Raw genomic sequence first — 20,504 nt, 5'->3', positions numbered from 1 at the left:
AAACTGTCATTAAGAAGTACTACCTAATCTGCAAACATTATGCACATTTTGCTAGTTGTCCTTCTAATGTTCTTTTGTCATGAAGAATCTAAATCTAGGATCACATAGTGCATTTGGGTACCATGGCTCTTCAGTCTCCCTTAATCTGGAGTAATTCCTTTGTCTTTCATGACCATGATATATTCAAAGAGTTTTGACCAGCTGCATTGTACAATATACCTCAATTTGGGCTTGTATGAATATTTCTTTAAGCCTGAGCTAAAATTTCATGTTTTTTGGTAAGCAAGATGCTTCAGAAGCCAAGAGAAGAGAGAAATGCTTATGCTGCTGAAAGAGTGGGAAGATGTGATATGCAGCTTCTATCACTTGCTTAAAAGGAAACTGCTTGCCTTGGATGCTCTCCACTTCCTGCTCCCCCTCCCTGTGAGTTGGCATGCAGGCATGATGGTGACCAGCCAGGAGCATCACAATGAGAACAAAGCTCCTGAGGTAGGAGAGCAACCTGAGTCTTAGACAACCTCATGGAACTAAGCCATCTCACTAGCCTAGACGGCCTGCCTATCTCGGAGGGAGAATAAGCTTATATTTTATTTAGGTCACTGTATTTTAGGGATTATTTTTCATAGCATCGTGGACTGTACCTTGACTAATACACTGAGTCCAGTGCTAGCAGAGGAAAGCTTTCCTGCTCCTAACAATTAGAATTTTTTAACTACTAAACTAGTCAAGTAGGGAGGAGGTAAGAGGGCCAGGAATAGAGAATCAACTGACCACACCTCTCATATGCAAAACAGATTCCCCTTTTGAAGCAAGCCTGAACTGAGATTATGGATGCTTTTGAACCATGAGTGAATTTTAGAGTTTTAGCTATTACACTGGACCAAGTATTTTAATTATTGAAATTAGACTATTCTTGGAACTATAGTGACCTGAAGACTCTTATTATTTGAGGTGATGTTTCCATGATCTCAAAAGTCATCAGTCCAGTTATAAAACTAACTCTAAGGTCAGGAAAGAACCAGCTTAATAAAATGTCCATGGGCAAGAGGGAGCTACAATTACTTTTTATTATATTTCATTTTGTTTCTTCTTTAAATGTTATAGTAACATGTAAATTTGAAAATGAAAGATCAAAAAATAAGATAAATATTCAATTAAACATTTGAAAAAGACTAATAGTGTAATCCTAAAAGATATTAAAGAAAATAGAAGAAAATAAAAATCAAACAAATGATGTAAGATCAACTAAACCAAAAGCTAATGCTTGGAAAAGATATAAAACAGTAACTTCTTCCAAGATTGGACAAGATAAGAAAATGCAGAGAAATAGTCATACAATAGTAGAAATTAATATAGGTATAACAACTTGTAAACATGTTTAAACAAAAGGAAGAATACTATGAACAGATTCATGTTAGTGATTTGGGAAAAACTGAAACACCTTTCTAGAAAAAAAAAAGGTAATTCATCAAAATTGATTCCAAAGTAATTATAAAATTGGAAAAGACAAACACTAAAAAACCAAATGAATATTAAGATAGCTACATAGAAAAATGGCACCTGTCTCTGAAGTTTGTACAGATAAAGTTTTCAAAGAGAAAATTCTCCCAGACTTATAAAAACATGCTCATATAATAGTAAAAGAGGGCCTATAAGTCCAGGAAGTCTGATACACAAAATAGTTATTAAAAGAAATGCAAATTGGTCAGGCACAGTGGCACACGATTATAATTCCAGCAACTTGGGAGGCTGGAGGCAGGAAGATCCCAAGTTCAAAGTCAGTCTCAACAACTTAGTGAGGTCCTAAGCAAATTAGCAAGACCCTATCTTAAAATTTAAAAAGGGTAGGGGTGCTTAGTGGTTAAGCATCGTGGGTTCAATTCCTGGTACAGAAAACAAAAACAAAAAATGAAAATTATAAGCCATCCTCATTTATGAACATAGTTATAAAATCCTAAAAAGAATATTTCCTAACTAAATCTGCAACTGAACGAAAAATAAGATATCCAAGCATGAATCATCTCAAGAATGTAAGGTTAATTTATTAGCCAAAATTCTATAATTTATCATAATTATAGACTAAAGGAGGTTAAAACCCAATATAGCAGCCCCTGTAGCCTGTATTTCTTCTGTAAAGAAATTACCATAAATTTACTGACTTAAGCAACATAGATATTATCTTACTGTTCTGGGGATCAAAAGTCCAAAATCAATCTCAGTGTTCTAAAATCAAGGTGTGGACAGGGCTGCATTACTCCTGGAGGCTTTCAGGGAGAATTTGCTTTTTCTAGATTCTGGAGGATGCCCACGTTCCTTGACTGTGGCCCCATTCTGTATCTTTAAACCCAGCAGTGTTGCGTCTTCCAGTCTCTTTCTGACCCTGGCCCTCCTTCCTCCTTCTTGTAAGGAATGATGTAATTTCACTGGCTCATTCAGATAATCCAGCATATTCGCTCCATCTCAAAATTCTTGTTTACGGGCTGGGGAGATAGCTCAGCTGGTAGAGTGCTTGCCTTGCAAACACAAGGCCCTGAGTTTGATCCCCAGTACCGCAAGAAAAAAAAAAAAAAAAGAAAAATTGTTTACATTCAAAAAGTCATTTTTCCACTTAAAGCAACATATTTACAGGCTCTTGGGATTAGGACATAAATGTCTTTGGGAGCTATTATTCATCTTACTGCACTTTCAGAAAAATAACCTGATAAAAAGCTCGTATGTATCCATAATTTAAAAATGAACAACAGCAATAAAAGTTAGTAATAGGAAAAGGAAGATTTTTAATCTTTCTATTAAGGACTTTCTTTTAAAGTCAAGAACTACACAAAAATTCTCATTGTTATTGTTTCTACTCAATACTTGTGCTGAAGATCTTATCCAATGTAATAGGCAAAATAGATAAATAAGTGTTAAAGGACCAGAGACAAAAAATACTTTTAGATAAAGTGACTTTTCACATAGAAAATAAAATTTTACAAATAAATATTAGAACTAATATGAAAAATCAAGGTTATTAGATACAAATTAAATTTACTGACATTAATATTGTTTTTATATATATCAACAAAAAGCAAATAGAAAATATAAAATGTAATCTTAAAGAATTATTCAATTTCTATCTCACATACAGTTATTAATTCCAGGTAAATTAAGGACTTCAATGTTTAAGGAAAAGCTATGGAACTTTTAAAAGGCAATGTGGTAAGTTAAGTTTATAACATGGAATAGGGAAGGAGGTCCTAAATATGACCAAAAAATGCAACATAAAGAAACAGAAAAAAATTACTTTCAATGATGAACTTCTTTATCAAGAGAAACATAAAGAGAGTGAAAAGACAAGTCCCAAGTGGGAAGATATTTTGCAACAGTTGTAATTGAAAGAATTGGAAATACACAATGCTCTATTATGTACCAATGAAAAAGAAAACACCCAACAGAAAAATGGGTGAAAGGTTTGAACAGGTACTTCACACACACTCAAAAAGGAGATCCAAATGGCTAGTACACATTTAAAAATGTACTCAACTAAAAAAGTAAAATAAAATAAAGTACTCACCTTATGTAAATGAGGGAAACAGATGAAACTCACAATGAGATACCACTCTATACTCAACTTAGGAGCAAAAATGGAAAAGCCTTTTATATATGGGATGCAAGTATAGGTTCAACATATGTATATCAATTGACATGATATACCACATTAATAGAATAAAGAACCAAAAACATGATTACCTCAATAAATGCAGAAAAGGCATTTAGCAAAATTCAATATCTTTTCATGATAAAAACTCTTATCAAATTAGATATAGAAAGAATATATAAGAATAAAAGTCAGTTAATAAACATCACATATGATAAGCCTATAGCCAATACCACATTCAATGATAAAAAGTTGAAGTCTTTTCTTCTAAGATCAGGAATAAGACAAGGATGTTCAATCTTGCCACTTTTCAATACAGTACTGAAACTTCTAACCAGAGCAATTAGGCAACAGAAAGAAATAAGTCTTCCAAGTCAAAACAGAAGTTAATCTGTGTCTGTTTGCATACAATATGACTTTATGCATACATCTAAAGACGTCATCAAAAATTGTTAGAATTAATGACTAAGTTCAGTATCAGTAGCATTTGTATATGCTGACAGAATTATCTGAAAAGAAAACCAAGAAAAAAAAATCCCTTTTATAATAGCCACCAAAAACAAAACCACAAACCCTTGGGAATAGATATTTCCAAGAAAATAAAATATCTGTACACAAAAATTAACTCAAAATGGATCAAAGACTTAAAAATAAGAACCCAAACAATAAAAATACTAGATAAAATAAAGAGAAAACTTCATTATATTGATCTGAGTGATGATTTTTTGAAGTGAGTCCAAAAGTACTAGGACCAATGAAAATAAGAAGTAAACGAGACAGATAGGATCACTCCAAACTAAAAAATTTCTACACAGCAAAGGAAACAACCAAAAATGTGAGGAAACCATCTATAGAATGAGAGAAGATATTTGAAAACCATACACATGGTAAGTGTTTAATATCCAAAATATAAAAGGAAATCAGACAACTGAATAGTGAGAAAACAACCTGGCAGAGAACCTGAATAGGCATTTCTCAAAAGAAGACATACAGCTGACCAATAGATGTGAAAAAAAAATCACTAATTGTCATGTAAATATAAATTAAAAACCTCTGTGAGATATCATTTTACACTGGTTAGGATGGTTATTATAAAAAAGACAAAAGATACTACGTGTTGGTGGGACTGTAAGTTAGTACAGCCATTATGGAAAACAGTATGGCTGACCTAGATGTCCTTCAGTTGATGAATGGATACAGAAACTGTGGTATATATACACAATGGAATATTACTCAGCCATAAAGAATGATAAAATTATGACATTTGCAGGCAAATGGATGAAATTGGAGAATATCATGCTAAGTGAGATAAGCCAATATCAAAAACCAAAGGACGTATGATCTCGCTGATAAGTGGATGATGACACAAAATGGGGGGTGGGAGGGGTTGGTGTTAGGGTTAGGGTTAGGGAGGGTGGCAAGAATGGAGGAAGGAAGGACTGTATAGAGGGGAAAGAGGGGCGGGAGGAGTGGGGGGAGGAAAAAAATAACAATGAATCAAACCACATTACCCTATGTAAATTTATGATTACACAAATGGTATGCTTTTACTCCATGTACAAACAGAGAAACAACATGTATCCCATTTGTTTACAATTAAAAAAATTCCTTTGTAGGGCAAAAAAAAAAAAAAAAAAAGATTAAAAATGGAACTACCAGTAATCTCACTACTGTGTATATATTCAAAGGAACTGTATATTGAAAAGATATTTGCACTCCCATGTTCATTAGAGCATTAGTCACAAGAATCATGATATGAAATCAACCAAAGTGTTCATCAATGGATGAGTGAATGAAGAAAACGAGACGCGTGCACGCACACACACAAGCGGACACTATTCGGCCTTTAAAAAGAGGATAATCCTGTCATTTGTGACAACAGAGATGAACCTGGAGGACATTATGTAGTGAAATACACCAGGCATAGAAAGACACACATGGCAAGATCTCACTTACATGTGGTATCCAAAAAAGTCCCTCATAGAAGCAGAAAGTAGAATGGCAGTGACCAGAGGCTGGGCAGTGGGGGAGAGATTGGGGAGATCTTAGTCTAAGGACACAGGATTCATTCGGACAGGATGATATGTTCAGGAGGTCTCTTGTACATTACAGCAACTATAATTAATAACTGTATTGTACATTTGAAAAGTGATCAGAGTATATGTTAAGTATCCTCACAAAAGGTTAAGTTTGATACAATGCGTATGTTTAATAGATTGATTTAGTCATCTCACAATTATACATATGTCAGAATATTATGCTTTATGCCATGAATATGCCTAATTTTGACTTGTCAATTAAAAAACTAAAAGTTTGTGGATATAAAAATCTAGCCCTACACTGAGTGTTTTCAATAATGTGGAACAACAGAAACTCTCAGATAATGTTGGAGAGTATAATTTGGTGCATCACATTGGAAAACAGCTTTAAACTTGAAAATGAGGAGATACTATGATTCAGCATTTCCACTCTCAGGCCTAGCCCTTAGAAAAGCTAGTATATTTATAGAAGATACATGCATTAGCATTGTTCATAGCAGCATTGTTTGTAGTAGCCCCAAACTGAAAACAACCCAAATCGTCACCAATAATAGAAAAGATAAAATTTGCCAACTCATGTCAGGAAACACACTGTGAAAATGATTGAACAACCTGGCATGCCTCAATATGGCTGAATTGCATAAACATGTTTTGTTTTGTTTTTAAGGAGTTAAAATCATTGAATCTCATCAATGTATTGTTCATGGATAGGTGAAAATATTAAAGAAAAGCAATGGACTCTTTAATACACAATCTAAGTTAGAAGTCATAATGGTGGAGGAGGCAAGGGAATGAGATGAGAGAGGAAAACAAGATTCTGTGAGTTCTATTTCTTGAGGGGGAAGGAAGTAAAATGTTTTATATTACTGTTTTTAAAACTATGATGTTTCAAAGATCTTTGTATAATATATTTCTTCCTCTTTCTTTCACACCCACTCCCACACTTAAGGAATTGCATTCAGGTTAGCAATACAAACTGAAAGTTATTTAGGAATAAATCTACAAAAATATGCAAAACTTTATAAAGAAAATTCTGTAACTTTCTTGAAGGGCATACGATGACAAAATGATTGAGCAATGATGGCATTGGGTGAGTGAACTCAGAATTGGAAAGGTGATGACTCTTTTCAAATCACTTTACAGTTTAACACAATGTTCCCCCCGTCCCTTTTTTTTGGTAGATCTTGGAAAGCTGGACATAAATTTGAAGAGAAGGTAAAGGGTCCTAATTAGCCAAGATACATTTAAGGTACAAGAAAGAAGAAAAATTCACCTTACACCTTGTGGGGCCTACTGCTTCCTGTGAAATAGAGACAGCTCATGACTGAGATAAGGCTCGGGTGTTCTTAACTTTCCTAGTCATAAGAACAGAGCAAGGTGCTAGTTAAAACTGCAGAATCCCTTCTCACATCCCACACCCATTGAATCAGATTCTCTAAGGGCAGGGGTCTGGGGATCCACATTTTCAATAAACCCTTATGATTTGGCAACTTTTTAAACTAGTCACTTCTTTAAAGTATAATCATTAGAAATAAATGTCTGATAAGACACATTTTGTGAAGGTTTAAACATAACTTTAAAATAATAGTGATCATCTAGAAAATTTTTTTTTTTTTTTTTTTTTTTTTTTTTTGTGTGTGTGTGTGTGTGTGTGTGTGTGGATGAGAATTATTTCCACAGCAGTTTTGGGTCTGCTTCAGTTCCTAAATTACTCTTCAGGAAATACATTATAGATGTGCCTAACTTGCCAAGTTAAAAAAACCTTAAAAATATTTATTTATAAGGGCTCTAAATATTTAGTTCTATCAATTGGTTTCCATTTATGTGTGTGTATATGTATATATATATATATATGTATATATTTTCTACATTTTTCTATAGAAGAAAGAGGTACAGTACAAATTTGAGGGGTCTGTCCAACAAGACTGGTGATTCATCTCTTTGCATTTGTTGCAATTAAGACAGAAGCAGGTATAGGATGTGGCAAGTAATAATAAAAGTTTTCTAACTGCTCTGGATTCTTACAGTCCTCAATTTGTACCTTTTGGTCAAAGAGAGTTTTTGATTGTGTTTTTTAAAATCACACATGTAACACATGAATATATTCTTAATGTAATTGTTTCAAACAGTCCCAAAGATTAATAATGACTAACATAAATTTTGTGTGCCTACTTCTTGGAGTATTTTTTTTCCTGGTTTACTTAATTTAATTCTCAGAATTTTGTGACGTGTACCATAAATATTCTACAAAAAGGAAAACCTAGTTTAGTGCATCTGGAAAATAGCAAAACCAGAATTTGAATATATGTAGTTTGGCTCCAAAGCCCATACATACCCACCTCGCTCTCCAATCTGACCATCAACAACACAAGGAGAAAACTCAGTCTCCCTTCACTGCACCTTCTTTTCCTTTTGCAGAGATTAGCAGTCTTAGCAGCTTTGTGGTGTTTCTTTTTAGTTCCCCTTATGCTATTTGCATAAATGAACTACACGTTTTTTAGGATTTTTCTATTAGAGCATTATAATTACATGTAGTAGATGGATTCATTTTGACAAAATCATAAATGCAAGGAATTTGATTTCAATCCCTATTCGCCTCTTTTGCTCCCCTCTCCACTCCCACCATTCTCCTCCCTCTGCACTACTGGTCTTCCTTTGGCTCCTTTATTTATTTTTGATTGGCACTTTTTACATATACATAAAAGGGAAATTTCTTTTGGCATATTTAGATATAACATGATTTTGTTAAATTCATTCCATATTTCTTCCTCTTTCCCTTCCTTCCTTCCTTCCTTTCTCCCTCTTATTCTCCTTCTTCTACTCCACTGATCTTCCCAATATATTTATGATATCTGATCCCCCTTCCCCCAACATACTACCTTCTTTTTCTTATTTTACTTTAACTTCCACACGAGAGAAAACATTTGACCCTTGATTATCTGCGTCTGGCTTATTGCACTTAGCATGGTGTCCTCCATTTCCATCCATTTAGCAGCAAATGCCATTATTTCAATCTTCTTTATGGTTGAATAAAAATTCCATTATGAATAAATACATACCACATTTTCTTGATCCATTCATCTATTGATGGGCATCTGGGCTAACTTCATAATTTGGCTATTATGAGTTGTGCTGCTGTAAACCTGGATTTGGCTGTATTGCTATAGTAGTCTGATTTTAGTTGTTTTGGGTAAATACCAAGGTGTGGGATAGCCAGATCATATGGTAGTTCCATTTCTAAATTTTTGAGGAATTTCCACACTGTTTTACTAATTTGCTATTCTATCAACAATGTATCAGTGTACGTTTTTCCCCACTTTTTCACCAGCATTTATTATTTGTATTCTTTGAAAACTGCCATTCTGATGGGAGATGAAATTTCAGTGTAGGTTCGATTTGCATTTCCCTGATTGCTAGAGATGTTGAACATTTTTTCATATATTTGTTGGCTATTTATGTTTCTCCTTTAGAGAAGTTCTTTTGCCCATTTACTGATTGAGTTATTTGGGGTTCTTTTTTTTTTCTTTTTTGCATTGAGTTTGATTGATTGCATCAATTTCCTTATATAGTCTGGATATGAATCCCCTGACAGAGGAGTAGCTGGAAAAGATTTTTTACTGTTCTGTAGATTCTCTCTTAACACTCTTAATCCTCTCCCTTGCCTTTTAAATGTGATGCCATCCAATTTATGATTCTTGCTTTTATTTTTTTGAGCTTTAGGGGTCTTATTGAGGAATTGGGTGCCAAAGTGTTAACCCTATGTTTTCTTCTAGAAGTTGCAAGGTTCTGCTCTAATTTCTAAGTCTGTGATCCATTTTGATTTGACTTTTGTGCAGGATGAAAGTTAGGAATCTAATTTCATTCTTCTACATATGGATATCCAGTTTTCTCAGCACACCCATTGTTAAAAAGGTTATATTTTCTCCGATATATATCTTTGGCACCTATGTCAAGTATCAGAAGGCTGTAAGTATATGGATTTGTCTCAGTGTATTCTATTCTGTTCCATTGGTCTTCGTATCTACTTTGATGCCAATACCATACTGTTTTTGTTATTATGGCTCTGTAGTATAATTTGAGATTCGGTATTGTGAGGCCTCTTGCGTCACTTTTCTTGCTCTGAATTACTTTGGCTATTTTGGATCTCTTATTCTTCCAAATGAATTTAAGGACTGTTTTTTCTAATTCTGTGAATACTGTCACTGATATTTTGATTAAAAATTGCATTGACTTTGCTGCATATTGCTTTTAGTGGTATAGCCATTTTGACAACATTAATTTTGCTGATCCAAGAACATAGGAGGTCTTTTTATCTTCTAAAGTCTTCAATTTTTTATTGGCATTCTGTAAATTTTATTGTTGAGATCTTTCACCTTTTTGGTTAGATTAATTTCCAAATATTTTATTTTTGTTGAGGTTACTGTGAATGGAATGGTTTTCTTGATTTCTTCTTCAGCATACTCACTGTTGGACTATAGGAAGGCTATTGATATATGGGTGTTGATCTTGTTTCCTGCTACTTTTCTGAATTTACTGACTAGCTCTAGAAGATTTATGGTGGAGTTTTTTGGGTATTTTAGATATAAGAACATGTCATCATTAAACAGACATAGTTTGACTTTTCCTATTTTTAACCCTTTAATTTTCTTCTTGAATGATTTTTCTGGCTAATGTTTCAAGAACTGTATTGAATAGAAGTAGTAAGAATGGATGTGATTGTCTTGTGCCTGATTTTAGAGGAAATACTTTTGTTTTTTCCTCCATTCAACATGATACTGGCTTTATGTTTGTCACAGATATCCTTGATAATGTTCAGATAAGTTCCTTCTAGCCCTAGCTTTTCCAGCACTTTTAACATGAATGGTTACTCTATTTTATCAAAGGGCTTTTCTGCATCTGTTGAGATGATCATATGATTCTTGTTCTTAATTCTATTTAAGTGGTGAATTATATTTGTTAATTTTCATATATTGCACCAACCTTGCATCCTTGGGATGAAGCTCACTTCATCATGGTGTATTATCTTAACACATGTCTTTTGTTAAATACAAATTGTTTTGTACTTTGATGCATAATAACTCAGAGGTTTTAAAATTTCATTACAGGTACTACTTAATATGTATGATGCAAACTTTAAACTGTTACTATAGGAATGGACAGAACCTTTCCAACTTTCCCATTTGTAAACAATGTTTCATCGGCCATCCTTGTATATCTTTGTGCAAGGTATGAATATTCCTTTCTTTTTGCAGGGGTTGGGGGTGTACCAGGGATTGAGCTCAAGAGCACTCAACTTCTGAGCCAAATTTCCAGCCCTTTTTTGTATTTTATTTAGAGATAGGGTCTCATTGAGTTGCTTAGTGCCTCACTGTTGCTAAAGCTGACTTTGAACTCATGATCTTCCTGTCTCAGCCTCCTGAGCCGCTTGGGATTACAGGCCAGTGCTACTACGCATGGCCTGAATATTTCTTTAGGATTGACTCAGTGAAATGGAATTGCTCATAAAGATTATATGAGTAATTAAAATTTTGATACATATTGCTGATTTGCACTTCAAAATCTATGATAATTTACACTCCCAAACTTTTTGAGCATGTCCATTTTTCTTCATTCTACCAGTACTTAATATTCTCAATCTTTGTAAACTTTTGCCAATCTGATGGGTAAATTACTTTAATTATTCCTTCATTTTCTTTTTATGTATCCTGTTTACTGCTGTATTATTAGGGTCCATATTAGGAAAGTGCCTAACCTATAGTAAGAGTCCATAAATATTGTTGAATGAATGGAAGGGCAAATATATTAGTCATTTGTATTTCTCCTGTAACCTGTCTGTTCACATTGTTTTCCCATTTTTATGTTGCCTTACATTGTCTTCTCATGCTTAATAACTTTTAAAATATTCTCCACAGTCATCTTGTTATATATTATGCCAATATTTTTTCCTAGCTTGTTTCTTGTCTTTAAATTTGTTTATGGGAAATTTTTTTATGTACATTTTTTTTCTGATAATCTAATTTATTGGCATTCAACATATTTTTCTGGTAAGTTATATTGATTGGAACTAAAATGACCATTTCAAGATAAGTTATTTTTTTAAATTTTTTTTTTTATTTTTACAGACTGCATTTTGATTCATTGCACACACATGGGGTACATCTTTTCATTTCTATGGTTGTACATGATATAGATTCACACCATTCATGTGATCATACATGTACATAGGGTAATGATGTCTGTCTCATTCCACCATTTTTCACACCCCCGCCCCCTCCTCCCTCTCCTTTCTCTCTACATAATCTAAAGTTTCTCCATTCTTCTCTCATTCCCCCACCCCTCACCCCCATTATATATCATTGTCCACTTATTAGGGGATTTGATGTTTAAAATCTCAAATTTGAATATATTTCTTTATGGATAGGAAGTCCTTCCCTAGCACCAAAAATTACAAAAATATTCTCAAAAAAATTTTTCTAATAATTTACTTCTAGTGGTTTTGTTTTGCTCATAGTTTTAAAATTCATCTGACATATGTGTATGTGTATGTTGTGTGTGTGTTCAGATTAAGTTTCCCTCTATATTTTCCTAAATGGTGTCAATAGCTATCTCTTTGGGGGAAAAAAATGTCCATTCCTACACTGATTCCTAAATACAAACTTGTTTAACTTAAATTTCCCTGAATTCATGGTACTACATCTGTATTCTTATGGAATTTGTAATTTTCAAACTTCTATGTACTTATCTATCTTTGGATGTTATATATTTATTTAGGAAAAAAGACTAATTTTATTGAATACAGGGGTCCCATCTTATTCATTATTCATTTTACTGTGCTTCATAGGACAATGTCTAAGACATGGTGTGCTGTCAGCAAGTGGTTATTGAATGGATCACAGAAATAGACGAGGGAGCTGGGGATCATGGGGATCCTGTTTCCTTTTCTTTATTACAGGCCTCATCTGTTACTTGGTTGCTTTAGGGATCAAGAAACTGATGGATTGGACAAAGTCCTGTTGATTGATTAAAGAAGCCTTAAAAAGTTTGCCATACATCTGAAATTCTACTCCCTGGGCTAGTGCTCTATTTTTAGAAGACCCCTGCTTAATCTGCATTTGTTACTTGGAAGATATAAAATCTGACATTGTGTTGTCTTCTTACAAAAAGCAGATCTACCATGTCTGCCACCATATGAGATCTAAAGCTGTTTTTGAATAATACTTGATTCTCTACCTTCTTTCACAACAGTCATACATTTACCAGCAGTCTCATAAATCTAGGCCAAACTTACATCAGGCTTCTCCCTCTGACACGCCGCCATGGGCTTTGGCTATTTTACAGTGATAGCTTTAAAACATCCATCCCGCTCTTACTTTCGGTATCATTCCTTCACTGCAGTCTTACCAATGTTACATTCTGAAAGCAGCCTTTCAAGAACCCAACTGAAAAAATTTTGCTCAGATAGTGAAGACATAATGAGAAGGAAAGCAGACATTTAGAATAGTCAGGGGACCTTTAGTAAATCTTTTAAAATTTTTCATTGTGTTTCTATCTGTATGAGTACTTTAGTCCAGATTCTTGAAAATTTAGACATTTTATTACAGCCCCATGTGTTCTTTTAGAAGTGACAGAACTAAATTTTTGTTCATAAAGAAATCTATGTCTTGAGTTTCTAACTGCTTTCCTTCATCTCCATCTCAATTTGAAGCTTCTTTGTCCCAGTTGAAGGAGAATCTCTCCTCCCCTGGCTTTGGGCTTTTCCTGAATCAGTCTCTTTCCTTCTCTCCCTCCTTCTGCTTCTCTCTTTGCCTGGGGTTTCTTTTATTCACCCTGTTGCCTCTGAACCAGAGGCATGATCTCCCCTGGGACGGAGGGGAAAAGCAGAGGAGTTTATAGCTTGTTCATATTACTCGTGGTTTGATACTTGGGTTTCAGCTTCTCAGATTGGAGGAACATCCTACGAAAGGGAATTCAAACATTTTCTCTTGAAGGAAGCAGATTATGGGGTAATACACAACTGTTAGGTTATATATTTTTTAAAAAGCATGTGTAGTTAAAGATCATTAGGTTAATTACAAGATGACCATAAGCTGGGTGGTATTATATAATTTTTCAAAAGGAGTTTGAATCTTGTGACAATTTATCAGAAAACTGCTCCCTCATTGTGTCACAAATGTTAGGTACTTCCCAGAAGGTGCTTCTAATCACATAACAACTCAGAATTCTGCTCCAGTGGGGCAATTTTCTTTTCATTCTTTTTTCTCTTATTTTTTTATCAACAAATTATTTTTTAAAGATGCATCTTCATCTAGAAAAATTTTATCTCTGCATTTTTATCCAACTAGCAGGAATATTTGTGCTTATATGGTTTATTATTTCACTAAACCATCCTCTGGTTAATACTTCTGAAATCAGTGTATGTCTTACAAAGACTATATAAGTATTTACACACACACACACACACACACACACACACACACGCACACGCATATCCCCACCCCCCAATGCCCAATGAAGCCATTAATGTATTGATGATGTGTCCTAAGTACATTTAAAAGGTATGGTGTGTTAGTCAGCTTTTTATCATCATGACCAAAATATCTGACCAGAACAAATTAGAGGAGGAAATGTTTATTCTGGGCTCACAGTTTCAGAGTCTCCGTGAATGGTCAGCTGATTTGGGCCTGAGGTGAGGCAAAACATCATGGCAGAGGGCATGGAAGAGGAAAGCTGTCAGCTCATGGGAAGCAGAGGGAGAGAGAGTGTGCATGTGCATATGAAGCACCAGAAACAAAATGTAAATCCCAAAGACACTCACTAGTGGCCTACTTCCTATACCATATCCTACCTGACTATAGTTACCACTCAGTAACAAGTTATTAATTCATCAACTGGATTAATGTGTTGATTAGGCTACTGTTCTCACAATCAGATCCTTTCACCTCTGAACATTGCTGCATCATCTTAACATGAGCTTTCAGAAGACACCTCATATCCAGGCTGTGACAACTGGTCCATCTGATATGTAAAGCCTAATAAAGAGATTACACCGATGAAGAAACAAAAATGGCCAACTCTAAGGAAGCTAACTAGCAAAAGCTGTGTGGACCAGTTCGTATTAATCTGGTTGATGGATTTTTTTCCCCCTTAGGTGGAGAAACAGGGGTGGCTGTGTAGTCTGAACCACATAGAATCCCTTCCCCTCAGATGGGTGAATTCCTGGTTGCTTGGGAGTCTCTTCTCATTATGGAGCTTTCCCCATCCCTGTCTTGGATCTTGAATAGTTGTTAATAAATTGATTCTGTCTTTGGATGAGACTGCTTGAGTGTTCTTTTAATCTTGGGTGGAGGAAGGGAAATTGCTCTCATTAGTCTAGCCTGGTGGTAAAATATTCTGTAATAAAAATCAAGTTTTACTCTGCCAGTGATGATTGGTTCTTAGTAGTGGCCCTGGTGTTACTGTTAAATGACTCTCTCTTTTTTTCCTCCTATCTTAATTATATTGCAAAAGTTTGACTTCTGTAATGTAGTCCCCTGAGCACAGACCAGGTCCTTAGAAGAAGGAGATGAGGGCTGAATACAACCCCACAGTGCTACATAACTGTGCACCCTGAGTGTTTAACACAGTACTTGGCACATAGTGGCCACATTGTTTTGCTAGTGGTGGGTGCTTGTCAAAGTCCTGGCTGGTGAAAGGGCTTCTCCGCAATATCACTGCTGCCAGGAATGATCCCTCTACCTTGTAATTCTAGAAACAGAATTTCTCAGTATACTCAGAGATAATTATAAGCTCTGTTGCAGACTCATTGACTAAATTTTCATGATTTTGGTAGACAAATCACAAAGCAATCTTATTAATGCATAATGGAACACACTTGTTTGTAGTAACTGGAATATGCATAATCTACTCTCCTGGGTACCCTTCTTCCTACTATCGAGGAATCTCAAAGACTGAAGTATTCAGCCACTGCTGAGGCCAAAGCACAACGGATCCTGGTTGGCCTGGGCTTGGACCGTGAGATGCAGAATAGGCCCACACAGAAGTTCTCAGGGGGCTGGTGCATGCGTGTCTCTGTGGCCAGGGCTCTGTTCATGGAGCCTACACTGCTGATGTTGGATGAACCCACTAATCACCTGGACCTCAATGCTGTTATCTGGCTCAATAACTATCTTCAGGGCTGGCGGAAGACGTTGCTGATTGTCTCCCATGACCAGGGCTTCCAGGATGACGTGTGCACCGATATCATCCATCTTGTTGCCCAGCGGCTGCACTCCTACAGAGGCAATTACATGACCTTCAAGAAAATGTACCAGCAGAAGCAGAAAGAACTGCTGAAGCAGTATGAGAAGCAGGAAACAAAAGCTAAGGGAGCTAAAGGCTGGTGGCAAGTCCACCAAGCAGGCAGAAAAGCAAACAAAGGAAGCCCTGATTCGAAAACAGCAGAAATGCCGGCGGAAAAACCAGGCAGCCCCTGAACTCCTGAAGCGCCCAAAGGAGTACACCCTGCGCTTCGCTTTCCCAAGTCCCCGCCACTCAGCCCTCCTGTGCGGGTCTGTGTGGTGTGACACTTGGCCATGAGGGGCAGAAGCCACTCTTTAAGAATCTGGATTTTGGCATCGACACGGACTCAAGGATATGCATCGTGGGCCCTAATGGTGTGGGGAAAAGCACACTACTCCTGCTGCTGACCGGCAGGCTGACGCCGACACATGGGGGAATGAGGAAGAACCACCGATTGAAAACTGGCTTCTTCAACCAGCAGTATGCAGAGCTGCACATGGAGGAGACGCCCGCTGAGATCTGCAGCGGAGCTTCAACCTGGCCTACGAGGATGCGCGCAAGTGCCTGGGCCGCTTTGGCCTTGAGAGTCATGCACACACCATCCAGGTCTCCAAACTCTCTGGTGGGCAGAAAGCCCAAGTTATGTTTGCAGAGCTGGCCTGTCAGGAGCTTGATGTCCTCATCTTGGATGAGCCAAGCAATAACTTGGACATAGAGTCCATTGATGCTTTGGGAGAGGCCATCAATGAGTACAAGGGTGCTGTGGTTGTCTCAGCCATGATGCCGGACTCATCACAGAAACCAACTGCCAACTGTGGGTGGTGGAGGAGCAAAGTGTTAGCCAGATTGATGGGGACTTGGAGGACTACAAGCAGGAGGTGTTGGAGGCCCTGGGTGAAGTCATGGTCAACCGACCCCCGAGAATGAGCTTCCTCCTGGAAGTCTCCTGAGAGATAGGCTTATATAGCCTAGAAATAGCCTGTTGTCCCCCTTTCCTTGGAAGCCTGCCTCTGCCCTGCAGCTGACCCAGCAACCACTTGGGCACACTTAACACAAATATCCATTTGGACCTCAGAACTGGAGGCAAGTTTCTGAGGCCTGTGCTGTTATCTAGCCTAATATTTGGTGCCTGTGGTCACTTGTCCAGTTGGGGACTTGAGGACAGGAAAGGAAAGCTGTGGAACCTGGATTTCCTTTACAAGGGGAAGAAATAAAGGAAAGGAGTTGCTGCCACCTATCACTAGTGATTCCTGGGTGTTGGAACTGTTTTTACTCAATGTTGATTTACTTTATTTGGTTTCCTAGAAGTTTTTACTATCCCCCTTTCCCAGTAATACAGATGGCTCTATCTTGAAGTCTTTCTTCACTTAGAGTCTTGCTGTTTGAGGGTGCACCCTCCCTAACCACCTTCAGAAAAGACAAGCTTTGCCAGGCATGATAGTACATGCCTGTAATCCCAGCAACTAGAGACGGAGGCAGGAGGATCCCAAGTCCAGCCTGGGCAACTTAAGGTTGGAAATATAACTCGGTAATATACAGCACCTCTGGATTCAGTCCCTAGCACTAGAAGAAAACTGACAGTCTCTGCCTTTGTTGAATAGACTTGAAAAATAAATCATGGGCATTAAAAAAAAAAAAAAAAAAGACTGAAGTATTAATGGGAATATGGTTTGTGTACCTGGAATCAGAATGTAGAGTCAATGTTTGGAAGAAAATTTTTACCCAAGCTTTAGTAAATAAAAATTAAAATGTCTCCAGTATCCAGTAAGAAAATGTTCTTAATGATTGCAGTTGACTAAGAAGATTAGTCTTGAGAAAATTAAAAGTAGCCAGCAGATGAAAATGGTTTAAAAAGTAAACTTACAACTGAGAGAAAAATCATAAATGATAAATTTCATTCATGATTGAAATAAGAGTTCAAGATGTTTCTAAAAGCCCAAAGCAAAAAAAAAATATCATTTGGTAGTTGACTTTTAAAAAATCTTGCTGAGCCTTAGACTTAAAACTTATTAAAGAAGTAATTGGGAATAGAAATAAAATGTGACAAGAAACTACCTCTAAAGTATTAGAAATGCAAAGAATTTTAAAAAGTGGTCTGACTAAAAACCATGACAGATATAAAACTCTTTTATTATTACTTTTTTTGTTTCACAAAAATAGAGACTACTGCAAATTAATCTGTGCCAAATTTGTTTAAAACACCTACTTAAATAAGCAGGAATGTCAGTGTGCCTGTAATTACTGCCTCTGAATTTCCTATGGAGTCTATTTTGTGATACTTTTCTTGGAAGTCTTTTGCCAGTTTGCAGAGAGATGAGCAAAACAGTAAATAGGAATAAAAAAAGAAAATTAGAATATGGGAACTGAGTAGCTCAAATACTCCAGATCATTAACATATATACAAGTTCTGTGCCATCGAAGGTAATATCTGAGCAGATAAACAACACAATCTGTTTTCTTGTTTTGGTCTGGTCATGAAATCATCATGGAGTCTAATGAAGACAAACATTTAACCAAAATGTGTGGATCAAATAAAGAGGAAAGAAAAGCAAGACAAAAGGGAAAAATAAGATAAAAATGTGTGCCATAATCTTGGGAAAGAGAAGTTGTATAAACTCCAAAAAAGTTGAACATGCTATTACCTTGGTCTTTTAGACCAAAGGAGTAGTGAGTGAAACCCCTAGTTATCTTTGGTTCTTGTCTATAAAAATAGGAATAAGCATACTCTTGAGAAGTGGAGATTGTATCACATTCCACATTTTGTCCTAGACATCCAGAATAACACGTAGCACCAAGCAGGCCCTCTATAAATGTTTTTTAACTCAATGAATAAAGTTCTAGCAATGAGTCTCACCTGACATCTTCAGAAGTATAGCAGGATCATTATGCTGCATATGCCCAGAAGGATGTACAATTATCGAAATTATGTGAAGGAATTTAAAATATGCAAACAATATGCAAACGAGGAGCTCCATTAGAGATGAAGCCATGGTTCACCTGGAGGGGAAGTGGCTGTCAACACAGCACCAAGCTGAGTAGATCAGGAATTCTCTGTGATAAAAACGTCTGGGCGGGGAGGCCATTGGGGAGATCTTAGTAAACAGGTTCTAGTAGGACTAAATTGTGTTCATGCAGCGTGTAAGGACACTGCAGTGATTCTTTTGTTCTTCTGGGAGTAGAAATAGAGGCCAATAATCACTGCATCACTGTTTTAAAAAACTAAACATCGCTGTGTTTATGGATATCAAAGAAAAACTTCTATGTTTCTAAATTTTTGATTTTATTTTCACTACTCTAACACTGACAAACCTTACCACTTGTACTGGGTTGAAATAGTAATAAAACACAGCCAAAATAGTTTTATTTACTTATTTTGGGATGTATGCAAAGTATATTTTTAGCCTTAGTCAAGGACTAACTTAAAAGCATATTAGGGGGCTGGGGAGATAGCTCAGTTAGTAGAGTGCTTACCTTGTAAGCACAAGGCCCTGGGTTCCATCCCCAGCACCTAAAAAAAAAAAAAAAAAAAAAAAGCATATTAGTTGGTGTGGGGATGATTTGAAATGAAGAGAAAACTAAAGCTTCTGTTTGTTCAGTTAAGAATTAGGAACAGACAAAAATAAGTAACATATGTGTTACAGTTACAGCTTATGGAAATCTAAAAAGAAAATAAATATCCTGGGGGGCGGAAAAGAAAGAAGCTCCCTATGAAGCTGTGGGATGAGGAATAGGAATTTTTATGGCAGAGAGGACTTCCATTGTGCCCGGGCCTGGCTGACAGAGTTGCAGGCAGATCTGGCTGGCTAGACACGGGATGGGGAAGGTTGCCATGCCTCAAAGGACAGAAGCTATTCTGCACAGCTCCTGTGGTACCAGGTTCCTGTGGTACCAGGTTCCTGCGGGGCCAGGACCTGGTGTTGCCAGATCTTCAGTTTGTTTTCAGGCAGCACCTGAAATATGCAACATTCAATCTCACTTCTAAATGAGACATCTGTTTCAGATGTTTATGAAACCAAGAACTTTCTTTGAAAAATCTGTCTTTGAAAGTTGAATTCTATAAGGCAAAGAAAGATAAAAGTACAGGGATTCTGAGGAAAAAGGGGAAAGTGGAAGGCGTCTCGGCAGGGAGAAGTAGAAATGAGAAAGGTGGAGAGAGAGACTAATTCAGAAAAAAAAAAAAAAGAAAGAAAGAAAGAAAGAAAGAAAGAAATCCCTGTGTCTCTTGCCCACCTGGCCTAGTCTCCATTTTCAAGCACATGCTTAAAACCCTCGGTGAGTCCCGCCCTCTGGCTCCTTAGATCAGACCCAGCACCTTCTGCACCATGCTCTTGGGGGAGAATGTGCACCATGACCTTTTAGTGGTACCACCTGTTCCACAGGCAGCACCCAAAGACTCTGCTGATGGTTTTAGACAATCTTTCAAAAGTGCCACGCAATTTGCTTATGATCCGCCTAACTTCTGGGTGTACCTGATCTGACAACCTTCTTGGATTTCCTTGTTTTTTTTTCAAGCTAGCTTTCTCAGCCGTGAGATTCTTTCCTTTCTCTTC

General features: G+C 36.6%; 1 pseudogene across 1 annotated transcript; it reads left to right on the top strand.

Annotated features, from left to right (window-relative positions):
* Positions 1-444: 444 nt before the first annotated feature.
* Positions 445-16,994, top strand: LOC306669308 (ATP-binding cassette sub-family F member 1-like; annotated as a pseudogene). The gene is made up of 2 exons: positions 445-489; positions 15,612-16,994. The product of its transcript is annotated as an ATP-binding cassette sub-family F member 1-like (transcript).
* Positions 16,995-20,504: the final 3,510 nt, after the last annotated feature.

The sequence above is a fragment of the Sciurus vulgaris genome, assembly GCF_902686455.1.
Source record: "Sciurus vulgaris genome assembly, chromosome: 9".
Classification (NCBI taxonomy): domain Eukaryota; kingdom Metazoa; phylum Chordata; class Mammalia; order Rodentia; family Sciuridae; genus Sciurus; species Sciurus vulgaris.
Note: the sequence above shows the minus strand (reverse complement) of the source record. Positions and strands in the feature narration are given on the sequence as shown.